Source organism: Mycteria americana, chromosome 1 (genome assembly GCF_035582795.1).
Source record: "Mycteria americana isolate JAX WOST 10 ecotype Jacksonville Zoo and Gardens chromosome 1, USCA_MyAme_1.0, whole genome shotgun sequence".
Classification (NCBI taxonomy): Eukaryota; Metazoa; Chordata; class Aves; order Ciconiiformes; family Ciconiidae; genus Mycteria; species Mycteria americana.
This window is the reverse complement of record NC_134365.1, coordinates 137,710,551-137,723,836: the sequence shown is the minus strand read 5'-3', so window position 1 is coordinate 137,723,836 and position 13,286 is coordinate 137,710,551. Positions and strand designations below refer to the sequence as shown.

Below are 13,286 nucleotides of genomic sequence, written 5' to 3'. Positions count from 1 at the left end.
GGGCTGGGCTGGGGCGGGCGGCACCGCGCTTCCCTGGAAAGTTTTTCCCCAAAGTCACCTTGATTGCGAGCGGTGATTAGATTCGCAGGATGAGCCGCCGTCATGTATTTAGCTGTGTCGTGTTTCGCAAACGCAATTTTTTTTTTTTAATTCGTGTGCAGCTAAAGAGGTTTTCCGTGCCAAAACAGCTTGATTTGGGGTTTTGTTTGATTGGTCGGTTTTGGTTTTTTTGTGGATTGGTTGGGGTTTTTTAGTTCTAATGGAGGTAGGCTGAGAATACGTGGTGAAATCTTAGTTGAAAGAAATTTAGAGACGTGTCTCTTCAAGCCAAAGTTGGAGCACCTTATAAAAAAATATTTTGAGGACCTAAAACCCTTTACGTCATTGGTGCTCATCCCCCCACCAGCATTAAAGGTGGCAATAATCAGAAAATACTACTTTAACCAGCTGATCCTTTAATGGTGTAACACAGTGATTGACAGGACTAGGGGAAAAGATTGTGCTCCCCTCTGTAGCTCTCCGTTAGGAGTAGCTCCAAGTGCTTTGGGATGTGTCACGCTTTTATTACTTTTTATTATCGACACTTAAAAAAAAAGCCTATTCTTCTGGCTACAAAACAGCTGTGGCAGCAGAAACCAGTGCTGGAAATGCTTTTGTGTAAAAATGTGGATGATCTGAAAGGAAAGCCAATTTTCTGGCATTTCAAGGAATGCTATAATCAATTGTACTTGAGGAAAACTGCAAATATATTTCCCATTTTATAATAGAGGTTATAATTGTAAGAGAAAAGTGACATGAGGACAAGGAGGTGTGTGTGAAACCAAACTGAATGGATAAGGCAATTACAATATTAGAGGTCACGGAGGAAGTGAGAACTACTGTTGTAGGGGCTTGTTCCTGTCATCGTTAATGTTTGTTTAGCAGCCATCCCGTTCTCATTTGCACTTTCATCAAGCGCAGAAACAGATGTGTATGGATCTGTTATCTCATAGAGTCTTCCCTTATACCAGTGTATTATTTTGTCCTCAGTAGTTGCCATGCATTGCAGCTCTGCTTGTTTCTTGTGGGGCTGTTCCATGGTCTAACATAGCCTGTTGTTCAGACAGCTTTCATAAATGATCTCTTTCCTAATCTGCACTTCGCTATTCTTGAATTTAGCAGCATATATCCCATGAGTTATCCATTACGAGTGCATGCACGCTTCAGGTGCTTCTCTAAATCATTATGTAAGCCAGCAACCAACTTTTATTTCTCTTCATCTGAGCTTTTTCCAGTGTATTAACATCGTTATGGTAATGGGAGCTCAGAAATGAATTTCTGAAGGAGTCGCACCAGACCTATGTTGTGATTTGTCACTTCCCAGCTCAGTGAAATATTTCTGCGTGTGGATCGAACCATACATTCTACAAACCCTTAGTTGATTGAAATCAGATGAACTACCCAGATGGTTCAAGAAACGTGTGTATTTTGGTGGCATAAAGACAAAGTCTCAAAGCTCCACCGATTCTCTTTTTTGATCCTGTATCTTTGTTTTATTTTTTTGTCAGATTTCCTGCTTGGTTTCAGTTTATGGTTTCATCCAGTGATACAAGGGCAATTGTTCCACTGTTTTTCTCCCTCCCCCCTGTTACTTGGTTGGATTTCTTCAGACTTTAACCTGGAGTTTCTTAAATCTTCTGGTCAGAATCAATCCGCTATATGCGGTTTCAGGTGGTATGGTAAGGCATGTGAGACCAGTGGTATGTCAGGCATGGTGGGAACTGTGTCTAGCTCAGGCCAGGTGTAGCTTAGCTGAAGCTTTCTGTCTTCCTCAGTCTGTCCTGCCTCCTCACCGCTGTTCCGGCTGGAGGATGCAATTTTCTCAAGCCTGCCTGGATTGCCAGTCATATGATCATTCCTTAACTCATTTCTCTCAAAATGACCCTGCTTATTTTAAGCAGTTTAAGGTGTGATTCCATGGCAGTTTCAGATGATCTAAATCCTGACTTCACCCACCCCCTCTTCCCATTCCCAGCTCCGTGTTCCCATCACTTTTCCTGTGTTGGCACTTTGCTGCGTCTCACACAGGGCATTGCCAACGGGACTACTTTTGGCTGTACAAGTGGGGATACAATAACCGAGTGAATCGGTTTCAGGATTCAGTACCTCTGTCAGGAGGGCAGTGACAAACAGGTAATGCAGTCCTTTGTGCTGTTTCTTTCAGGAACATCAGAAGACTTGCTGTTTGCATTTTTTTTCAGTGTTGCAATTTGTACTAATTACACCTCTTTATACCGGCTCCATCGTTTATTCCTGTAAGAAATTATCCTGTTGCTTACCCGTTGAACTAGCAATATACTGAACTAGCTGTAATTATCAAATTGATAAAGATACATATGATGCTTAAAACAATAATACAATAGCCTTTGAGTATTCCACAAACCCATGACAATGCAAATGTCATGTGGTCTAATTTTGGACATGACACAGTGAGTCTTCTGTTCATTAGGCTTTGTTTATTGTCTTATAACCAGCTTTAACAAGATGGATTTTAAAGAATGAGCTCAGTATTGTGGCTTCTAAGCCATGAATGATAACCCCCTGGTTTATTATGGATGGAGTTTTCAACTGCTGTAGTTGTAAATTCCTTGGTATTCCATTTTAGATGTAAGGCAAGTCTTCAGGGGATATATCCATTGACTATAAGACATTTGGGGTCTCCAGCCAAGAGTTTGCTCTCTAGGTTATTTCCAGCATGACTTGAGACACAGAAGAGAACTGCTTGGAGCTGGGGAGAGAGGCAGGATGGGAGGAAGGAAGCTTACATCAAATAAGATTAAATTTGCTTGGGTTTGCCTGGTATGGTTTATGTCAATTCTTGAGGTTGGTTGGTTGGTTGCTTGGGGTTATTTGGTTGGTTGGTTTGGGTTTTTTTATTAATTAGTATATAGTAGGTTTGTCTGGAATATTGGGTCTTATACCTAAATTAATAAGGCTGATATCCTGGCATTTGGCACTTCATGCATGGTGTTAGTGTCAAATCTGAAGCCCCTAAAAGAATTTTCGTTTGTTTTCATTGTTAGCCAAAATGATGGGTAAACCAAAAGGCCTTTGTAACATGAACTATTTATTAATTCCCATGGAAAATTTGTTTATTAAATTTTAACAGCTTTTTTTTTCCCTTCAGGAAAGCAACCCAGTATTTAGTAAAGAAAGGCTTTGCTCCAGCCTCCCTTCAACAATCTCAGCGCCTTAAAGAGGAGGGCAACATACTTTAAAAGTGCATACTGTAAATTTGCAGGTCTCCACTAAAGTAAGCAGTGGATGTATGAGTGAGACCCATTTTATTGTTAATTTATCTTCTTCATGCTCAATATCAGACTCCATTTTCATTGACTGAATAACTGTGGAGTCATTATGAAGGCAATAAGAACTGAGTTACTAGCCTTGGAACTGATTACTGCTAGATTTTTGCCTCTTAAGCCTCCAAACAGGATGTTGCGTTATTATATGCAATTCTCTTCCCTGATGTACTGTCTGAGCGTTGGCCAAACTATCAGCGTACCGCTATGATTCATGCAGAACACTTAATCTCAGTGGAGCCAAAGTAAGTATACATGAGACCGTAAATGAGAGTTTTCATTGCTATGCTCCTTTCTTTATGTGGAGCTCTCTCTCTTGATTAAATACTATTTAGTGCAATCTAGTAGCCTGATTGCTAGATGCTAGTAAATCATCAGATCATGCCTGGAGTCCTTACCTGCCTGTCTCTTCTGTGTAAGTGTTACAGGTTTGCCTGAGAGAGACTTCTGGACATTGAAATTCTTTTAAATACAATTGGTTTCTAACAGTCATGTATGGCTCTCCCTCAGGAACATGGATGTCAGGCCACATGTGTGATAGGCACAGCTACAAAGTGAGCATCATGAGTGTTCGTCCTTGAAGTTGAATTTTCAGAGCAGAAGGAATAGTTTGAAGCTGAAGTGTGGTCTTCCAGCCTGGTTATGAAAATTACATAACCTAAGCCATGGCTTACACATGTCATTTGCTTTGGAAAATAAAAACCTGCTTTTGAAAGTGTCTGAATATGCAGAAATGAGGTAAGGGAATGTGGTAGTTGCCAGTCAGTGGTGGCTTGCTCTTATTTACCGTGTTCGTTAGCCTGAGCCTGTGCAAGGCACAGCAGCTGTTTGAGTAAGACACACACAAGCTAGCTGGTAGTGTTGTGTATGTTGGGCTGGTGAGCAGCAGATTTCTCTCTTTTTTACTTAGGTGATGTTCTTATCTTTTGTTTTTCAATGTTTATGTTGGAGTAGTGCTTAGAGGCCCCAGAATTGAAAAATGAACTGCTCTGCAGACATTTATGAAGAAACTGTCACAACTCCCAATGCTCCTTCCGGCTCCACTGCTACAACTGTGCCACAGCGCAGCAAAGAATTGAATGGTTTCTGAAGCGAGTGTGTTAGGAAACCCGGCTTTTCAGCCTCCCAGGGTAGTTGCTGGGAGGAAGGGAGAGAGGGGGAGAGAGGAAAGGAAAGAGAGGAGGCTGGGATTTCTGAGACTGCGTCAGTACTTTACTTTAAGGAGTTGTTGAATAAAGCATCTCGCCTATATCTTGCTCATCCTCTGGCACTCCTAAGAAAGCAGTAGCTGCCACTGGTTTGTGAAGTGGCTGATGCTGCAGGTTAAGCAGGACACACTGGATCCATCCCCTCAGATGAAGAAGTACTCGGATAAGCTTGTGCGGAGATGCTCAGTTTTGCCCAGGATAAGGAATTTTTTTTAATATACCAGAGCACAACTCTGGGTAGGATGTGTGTGAGGTCAGACACAGCCAGAGTAAGACAGTGCGTAGGTTTTCTGGAACACAGTTTGGTCACCCTAAATCCACTGAAGTCCTCATTTAGGCATATGTGTCCTCTTCTGTCCTTGCTACAAGACGTGCCCAACTGATGATCCTGTAAGGCCTTTTGATCTGACTGTGTATGAAGCCTGATCTAACAGAGCTCAGAAGGTACTGCCTTTTGCACCAAGGAGATAATCCAGTTTCCAACTCCTGACTTTCCCAGATCGGCACATTGCTTTGTGTAACCAGGACAGAAGATACAGACTTGCATAGCGCGTGTCCTAATTTTCAGCAGATAGAAACTTTTCATGGAAACTTGGAAACTGGTCTGAATGTGAAATGGTGACCTAAAACTAAAATGTTCCATGTTATAATCAGACTCCTAAATCTCCCAAGCTTCCACACTGATCCTACAGTATTACACTAAGCTTTCATTTCAAATCCTGCTGGAAAGCTCAATACAACTTCCTCAGTCCTTTTAAAGAAAATATATTACGTGATCTGCCTATTTCTTGCTACTACCATAAAGGGACAACACAGTCTGTAAGGCCTTCACTTATTGCCATTTTCTTTTTGGCTGAAGTGTTTAAAGAGGATGAAACTGGGGCAGCCAAAGGCCTGTAAACCACTTACTCCCTAATTTTAAAGTCTCAAGATGAATTTAAATGATGCATAGATTTTTTGTGCTGGCTGTGTGCGCATGTGAGAAAATTTTATCCATGTGGTGTCTCATTCAAGCTGTCTGGCCCCCTCTGGGCCATTACGTCGTAAAGCCTATCTTTGCAGTGCCACCCTTGTCCTACCTTAAAGCTGCTACACAGCAGTTGCAGCAAACATCTTTGCCAGGGGGATGTGTGCATCAGTTGAAAGAGCGTGTACTGGGGATCTCTGGGTTTTGAAGGATTTTGAAGAACTAAAGAGCATAAGAAATGAATGTGATAAAGCTCACCATGAGATCTTATGGAAGGGGAATGTGATTTTATAAACAAAATCTGAACAGGTGGCTGTCTCCCTTTACACTTTCACACCCACATACTCAGAAGCACCAAAATTTGTGTGTTCAAATGGTCTGGCCAAGATCACGTGTGTGATCACACAGAGCATAAGGATGCTGTCTGTTAAGTCGTCATTGTGCCTCTGGGTTTCTTGATTGGCAAATGAACTGATTTTGGACTTGCTTTTTGTACTCTCTAGGAGGGGATGGTGTTTGGGATACTTTGCCTCACTATTTTGCTTCACCCTTCACAAATTCATGAATGTATTGTTGCCTTTGGGTATTTTATGGCTCCAGACTTGTTCTTCATCTTGTTTGGCACCTTACCTTTAGGTCGGTTTGTTCCTTCTTTTCATTCACATGCCTTTCTTTTTAATACATGTTCTACCGCTTCTTCTAGTACTTTCACACATATTTCTACTCACACTCCATTAATACCCATCTTAATATTTGTTACAAATAGCTGCAAGAGAACCGAGTAACTCCTCCTTTTTCCCTGAACATTTTGTTCCTCAAGTGCAGGCTTCACTTCTTATTTCCAGCTGTACAGCAGCATATCAAACAGTTAGAAGCCTGTCCCAGTAAGAAGACCCCATTTACTCTCTGACTTAGGGGTCTGCCCTATTCCAATGGGTCATTAGTGGAACAAAGCCAAAAGGAGATTCAATTATTTGCTCAAGTCTGAAAGGCCAGTGTTTCAAAACTGCAGAGTGTGCTTTTAACAAGGATGAATCCTTTGGCAATGCAAAAGACTTGCCATGTGGAACCTAAGACCCTTATTACAAATTCATGAATGATTTTAATGCATCCTGGCAGCTTTCATAAGCATTGCAGTCATCTGGAAGCAAAAGAGATGATTGGTTTGTGCAAAATAATACAGCTCTGTTCATATTTGATCTAGCTCTCTAGTGGGAAAGGAATACTTAAACTTTTTTTAAAAAATTAGTCAAGAGACATTTCTAGTATATTACATCTCACGGAACTATTTAGAAGTCATGTTCAATAAGAGATAATAACTCAATGCAGAGCATCAACAAAAGAAAAAAGGCGTCTAAAATGTGCACAGCACTTGATGTGTTGTAAAACTTAACTACCAGTTGTCAGAAAGTAACACTCTAATAGGAAAATCTGGCTCTCAAGAAGTCCTTTCATTACATCATAATCTTTTTAAACACTTTCTCCAAAATGTGAGTTTCCCTCTGAGCACTCCTAACTTAGAGGCACTGTTTGTTGCAGAGACAAAACTGTCAGAAAGGAAATCAGATCTGAGAGTAAGCAGCTTTTATTTCCCTGGGGCACTATGGTGCAAAATGATAGCAAGAGTCAACAAGTAACATTTATTGTGGTAGATGCTTGAAGAAGTACCCAATAGCTGATTTCTAGTACAATTTTCATAATATTATTTTTCCCAGTAAGCAACTGTTGTGGAAACAAAAGAGAGATTGTATGATCACAAGTCAGAGAGGAAGCATGCATGGGAGAGGATGCACTGAAATGAGTAGTGTTCCAGAGCTGCTGTGTATAATACAGTTGACCCTGATGTAAGGCCAAAACTAAAGATTCAAACTTTCAAAATTCTGTCTCTTACTTCTATAGAGCCAAACACAGCTGAGTTTTGGGTAGGGTAAGCTCCTAAATGCTATGAAATATCTTCCTTCTGTAAGTAGAACAGGTTTGTCCCACTTGCTCAGATTTGCAAAAGGAACTCATGTAAAGAAAGCTTATAATTAATCTCTCTTCCCAGTCTGCTGTGAACAGATTACAGTTTTACAGCTTGTGTTGCCACTGAATAATCAGAATTAGGCGTCCTTCCTCTCAGTTCAGTCATGAGTAATTTGCATTGAGGGGTACCAAAGAATAGCATAGTGAAGTCACCCCCAGGCAGCTAAACAGTCTGAAGAAATTCTGTGCATAAACTACATATAGAGTTAAAAAAAAAAAAAAAACAAAAAAAACCCAAACAAAACAACAAAAACAAGAGACCCATGCCTGAAACAGAGCAACAAGCCAGGGAATACTTAGGTTGGTTTATATTTATTTACAAATGTTGGTAGCAGATGGTTACCAACATTTCATCAGTATGGCTGTTTAAACAACTTAAAAGCTGTAACAAACAGCACAATTTATGTAGCAGCTCGCCTTCTTTAGCCCACTCTTACTTGCATTACCCAGAACAACTCCCATTACAATTCATCACACAGCTAAGTAGCTAAAAAAGGAAATAGATGCAAGTGCAAAATCAGGGAAGCACCATGGTTGTCCAAAACCAGAGATCAGTGGTTTCTCCATCATGGATGCCTGCTTTGAGTGATAGTTCTGTGCACAAAAGATCATTTTCAGAAGATTTCTTCGTCTCCTGAGTACAGAGTGTACCCTGGTTATTAAAGCTTGTAGAGGCTACAGATGCAGGCACTACCTTAGCTACTAGATAGGCATAATTTATCTCACCACTCTCATTTTAAGAGAGCATATTTAGCAGACAAACTAAACTAGTCTGCTTTTTTCCCACATTACCCTTTTATTTTCCTGCAACATACAAGCTGGCTAAGATGAGGCGATGACTGACAGATGAAGGTGGCTAGTCAAATGGATGCATATTGGTTAAAAAATACTGTCTAAAGAAGATAAATACAAACGAGGGGTTTCAGCTGAATTTCCCAAAAAGAAGGCCTCACACCTAAGAATATTGCATCTAGAGTTGTCACACAGGATATACAGTTTTTGTATACCTCCCACTGAAACAGTTTAGTTCATCTGGGCTCCTCTCTCTTGGATACCTAATTCACTGACAAATTCAAGAAGAAAGATTATGTCTTCATAGGCGGCTGGATGGAACTATTTGTGATACCAAAGTGGAGATAGAAGAAAACATCTATAATATCACCATAAAAGGGATGGGCAATATAACGAGCAAACAGTGATTTAAAAATGGAAACAGGGATGCTTGCTTTGTAAATATTTACTGTGACGCTGACTTTCCTGCTCCTGTTCGAGCAAGTGGCAAGGAACAGGGTAGTGACTTGTTAAGGAGAATGTCGCTGTAGGTGGCCCAGAGAAGAGGGTACCACCGCCATCATTTCACTGTCTGACTTGGCCTCACAGCCTGCCTGGCGGTAGAAACCTCCATTCAGCAAGAGCCCAAAGCGCGTATGTGTCCGTGTGTGTGTGCGCGTTTGTGTCTGAGAAAGGGTTACTGACTGTACACTTGCAAATTGAAAGAGGTACTGATACACTCAGTTGTTCCTTGCTGGGAAAGTTCTGTGTACAGTGGTGATGCAATATCATAAAAACCAGGCCGAGTCTGAACTGGAGGTGGGTGTAGTTTATGCTGATTTAATTGACTACATTAAGAATATTAAGAAGCTGAGAAAAATAATTGTTTTTCCTTTCCTATCTTTCATTTATATGTAGTAAATGCTCAAAACAACTTTTATGAGGGTATCTCCTTAATTAGGAGTGGTGTGCTTTTAAAAGATTCTTTCTGTGTAACTTGACGTGTTGCACAGCAAGTTTTATTTAAGACCAGGATGTGCACGTTTACATCCAATGCTTGCAGGGTACATGCCCGCTATACATTTCGCTGAGGTCCTCCCTCAGAGGTGAGCAGCTCTGACCTTACACATTAGCCCAACATGGGAGCATTTCCACGCCACAGCGAGTGGTGCTCCCGTTGCCTCATTGTTTCCGTACCCACTTGTGTGTAGCGGAGCGTGGAGCTGGTGGCTCTCTGTGTGCCGGGACCTGCCCTTGTGCCACCCACGGGAGCCCTGGCACAGCCAGGGGTGACAGGGCTAAGGGACAGGGATGCAGGGCCACTGGCACTCCGGCTTGCCTGCACTCTCACTGCAGATCCGCCCAGTCCTAGAAACAGACGGGCGCTAAGTCAGTTTTGGGCCTTAAAGCAGCGCCAGACTGAAATCACCAGACTGAGGAGTGGATGATGGATGGGTGCAGGCTAAAAACTGGCTGACAGCCCTGAATAACGCTCCAGTTTAGACATCACCACACTGGAGGAGACTTTGGCAGCACCTACGCTTACCTTCCACCAAGCGCTGAATCATCCTGCTCAGCTGGGGTGAGCAGCACCTGGCCAGGGAAAGGACGCCAGGGAAGGATGTCACCGTGCCAAGGGGCCGTGCCTGGCTGGGGCTCGGGGCGAGCTCTGGGGCTCGGGGCGCTCCTGGTTCCTGGGCGCAGGCACAGCTGCCCTCCCACCCGCGCAGGGCAGACGCCTCTGGAGCCAGACAGAGCCAGACATGCAGGGTCTGTCTCTGAGAAAAAGGCAGATTCACCAGACACCAGGCAGGCAGATTTATGTGGTTGCTCTTTTCCCCCTGTGCTGCAGAGTGGAGCCAGTGCCTCACCGTCTCTCAGGGAGCAGAAGCTGTGGGCCTTGCCGGCTGCATACGCAACCGGTGCCGTTAGACTTCTCTTAGAAGTTGCTGGTAATGACATATTTAGGTTACGCATTTTCATTAGTGGTGCTGCTTCTGGAGAGGAGCGTAGTAATCATTATTATTGCTTTAACAGATTGTGTCTGTGCACGGCTGCCACCCGCCACTCTCAATACTGCGCTGTAGAGACAGCCCTGGTTTTAAATCCTAGTGGGTGACCTTATTATCAGTTCCATGTTTTCAAAGCCCACAGAAGCCTGGCCCCAAATTATATTTAGAAATAAATACATTGGAGGGTTCCTTTTCCTCGCTGTTTGGCTTCTGGGTCTTTAACATCCATACAGGTCATTTTTCATTTTTCTCTCTACAGTGGGCTAAGGTTTTAGGTGCGGGAAGGAGGGAAGGAAGGGGGGAAGAGGGGAGGGAAGGACAGAGGGAAGGCGGGAAGGAAGGGGGGAAGAGGGGAGGGAAGGACAGAGGGAAGGAGGGAGGGAAGGGGGGAAGAGGGGAGGGAAGGACAGAGGAAAGGAGGGAAGGAGGGGAAGAAGAAGGGGGAGAAGGAAAGGGAAAAAGGGAAGTATAACAAGCAAGAAGAAGAAGAAAAGAAAGAATTTCTACACAACAACAGCAGGAACTGTGCCTTTAAGAAAAGTAACAGGTAAAATAAGTTTCAAATAAAACCAGAAACAATAGCTCTGTCAAGACTTGGCTCGCTGAACAAGAGTGAAAGGCAAAGTAAATGAATATATTTCATCCAGCAGTAGCTTGTCAGCTCAAAATTATCCATGCCAGCACAGACATTAACAGGGTTGTAAAGCCACCCCATTCCCTTCTCATAAATTCCCTGGCTTGAATTAGTGAACTTGACATTTCTTGTCCCCTCAGTACTCGTGATTCTTGGGACTCTAACCCACAGCAGTCCAGGTAATGGATTACCTTGGTGCTGAATTTTAATTTATTTTCTGAAGTGAGAGGGCTGGGATTTCAGGCTTTTACACTTGAGTGCTGCCTTTACTTTCGGGGCTATTGAATATGCAGGTGCAGAAGGACAGAGTAATTCGGGATCTCTGGTTTCTCTAGGTGGCTGAGTGTCACAGAGGTGGCCTTTCAGAAGAGGAGTTAAGGCAGTGAGGGGTCCAGGAATAATTGCTTGGATGATGTACAAAAGTACAAAATGATTTGGGGGAAAATGCAGTGCTCTGAGATTTGTCTGGAGGGCCAGCCTCCCTAAGACCTGTCCAGGCAGGCACCTGGGTCAGCATGAAACATGGCATAGATTGTTTGGAAAGCGTGACTTTGGATCCTTGTGCTGTATAAATCCCTACATTCACTGATTTATCAGAGAGATACAAGTTTACACCACTGGCAAGTTTGTCATGTCTTTAATTTATAATCCCAAGCCTTTGTCACAAATCTGGAGAAAATCATTCCAAAATGTGATCCTGGACACTAGGAACAGTGTCATTTAAATGCAAACTGTGGGTTGGCCACAGTCAAAGGTTTGTGGTATGCATTGCTTCCATTTTAAATGTGTGTAGTAAGAATCGATTTTGTAGCTGAAAGCCTGATAATGCTGTTACCCTTGTTCAGTTTTTTAGCACCATCTGTTCTTCCCAAGTAGAAATTCCTGAAAAATCGTGAGCAAAAACTTACTTTATTTCTCCATGCAGCAGACGAACCATTAGAGTTACGTAAATCTGGTTGGGCAAAGAAATATGTTTATAAAATGATTGGTTTAAGTCTTTGTTTTCTGAGAAAATGACTTTTTAATGTACTGACAGCTGTCTCCCTCTGGCATGTTTTCAGTTTAACAGTTTATGTTGGAGCCAGATCATTTGTTTCATAACTGGCTGTAGCATAACAAACAGCACTTTAAAATCTCCAATCAGCCCACGTATCACATAAATGTTATCTGTCCCAATTGGGATACTTTTCCAATCACTACGTTTTCTTAATCGTGCCTGAAAAATACGTAAATAATATGGCCACATGATAATCCTCCTCTAAGTCACACAGATAAAAATGTGAGTTGACTGAAACATTTGGGTATTTTTATTAGGTTATTTTAATTTAGAGTCAAGGAAGCTACCCCGGCACATTAATGCATATTTATTTATTTGCTAAAATAGTTATATAGTGCTTATTTAAATCCTATCTAGAAAACAAATATTATTATTTTCTGATCCCTAGAGCTTCCAAAACCCAGTGTGCTGGGCACTGTGCGAATACAGTCTGGATGCTTACAGGCTAAATCAGGGGTTCATTTAAATGTCTTCATACCTTGCTTTCAGATATGAGAGCACTGGGCTTCATGGTCCGATCCCTCCATCTGTATCCAGTGGTGTCCAGCTGGACCCAGGCTGGTTTTGCGTGGGTGAGTGTAGAAGTTTGCATAGAGTTTGCTGTCACCGCTCCCATCCCTTGAGCATCACACAGGACCTCTTCGCCACCACTTTGGAGCAGTGCCTGCACCTTGGGCTGAAAACTGCAGTCTGAACACAGAAATCAAGTTGTAGTAGGGGCAGCTGGAAGTGAAACAGAGGGAAGTTCTCTTTGTTTCCATCTCAAGTGGTCTTTTGACATCATTGTATCTCCGTAATGGTATGGGGTGGACATGACATAGAAATGCAACATTGAAGTATTATTTCTTATATTGGCACTGTAATGCTACCTCTCCGTTCATAGGGAAAAGAGAAGGTTATAGGCCAGTTGATCTTGCAGATGTACCGTGTGTATTCTGTGTACCATGATGCCACCAATACTCATTTGATAAGAATTCCTTAACATTGTTTTGAAGAGATGTTACTGATTTTACTAATTGATTAGATCCACTCGTCATGGAACCAGAGGAATGTTCAAGACTTAAATTTGTTCTTTGTTCCTGAACCGTAGCATTTGTACCCTCTCCTAAATCCCATTCTTCAAATAAATTTTGCAGCCAAGGTGGGAAGGATCTACTGCAAGCAGAAAATTTTCTTGCTAACCGAACAGTGAATGTTACCAGTCTCTGGCGTATTTCTGAGGCGCATCTGTGTCTGTGATCTGTCCCTAGGCTATATACATTCTGAACTGA

General features: G+C 42.3%; 1 long non-coding RNA gene across 3 annotated transcripts; it reads left to right on the top strand.

Moving 5' to 3' along the window:
• The first annotated feature begins 722 nt into the window (after positions 1-722).
• Positions 723-12,835, top strand: LOC142404897 (uncharacterized). Of its 3 annotated transcripts, XR_012773991.1 has the most exons (5): positions 723-1,458; positions 1,548-1,718; positions 3,167-3,259; positions 3,852-4,079; positions 12,505-12,835. It is a non-coding gene; the product is annotated as an uncharacterized LOC142404897 (long non-coding RNA). The 3 variants fall into 3 exon arrangements; XR_012773990.1 differs by lacking the exon at positions 12,505-12,835 and having other exon boundaries at positions 3,852-6,222; XR_012773992.1 differs by lacking the exons at positions 723-1,458; positions 1,548-1,718; positions 12,505-12,835 and adding an exon at positions 1,741-2,172 and having other exon boundaries at positions 3,852-6,222.
• The last annotated feature ends 451 nt before the right edge of the window (positions 12,836-13,286 follow it).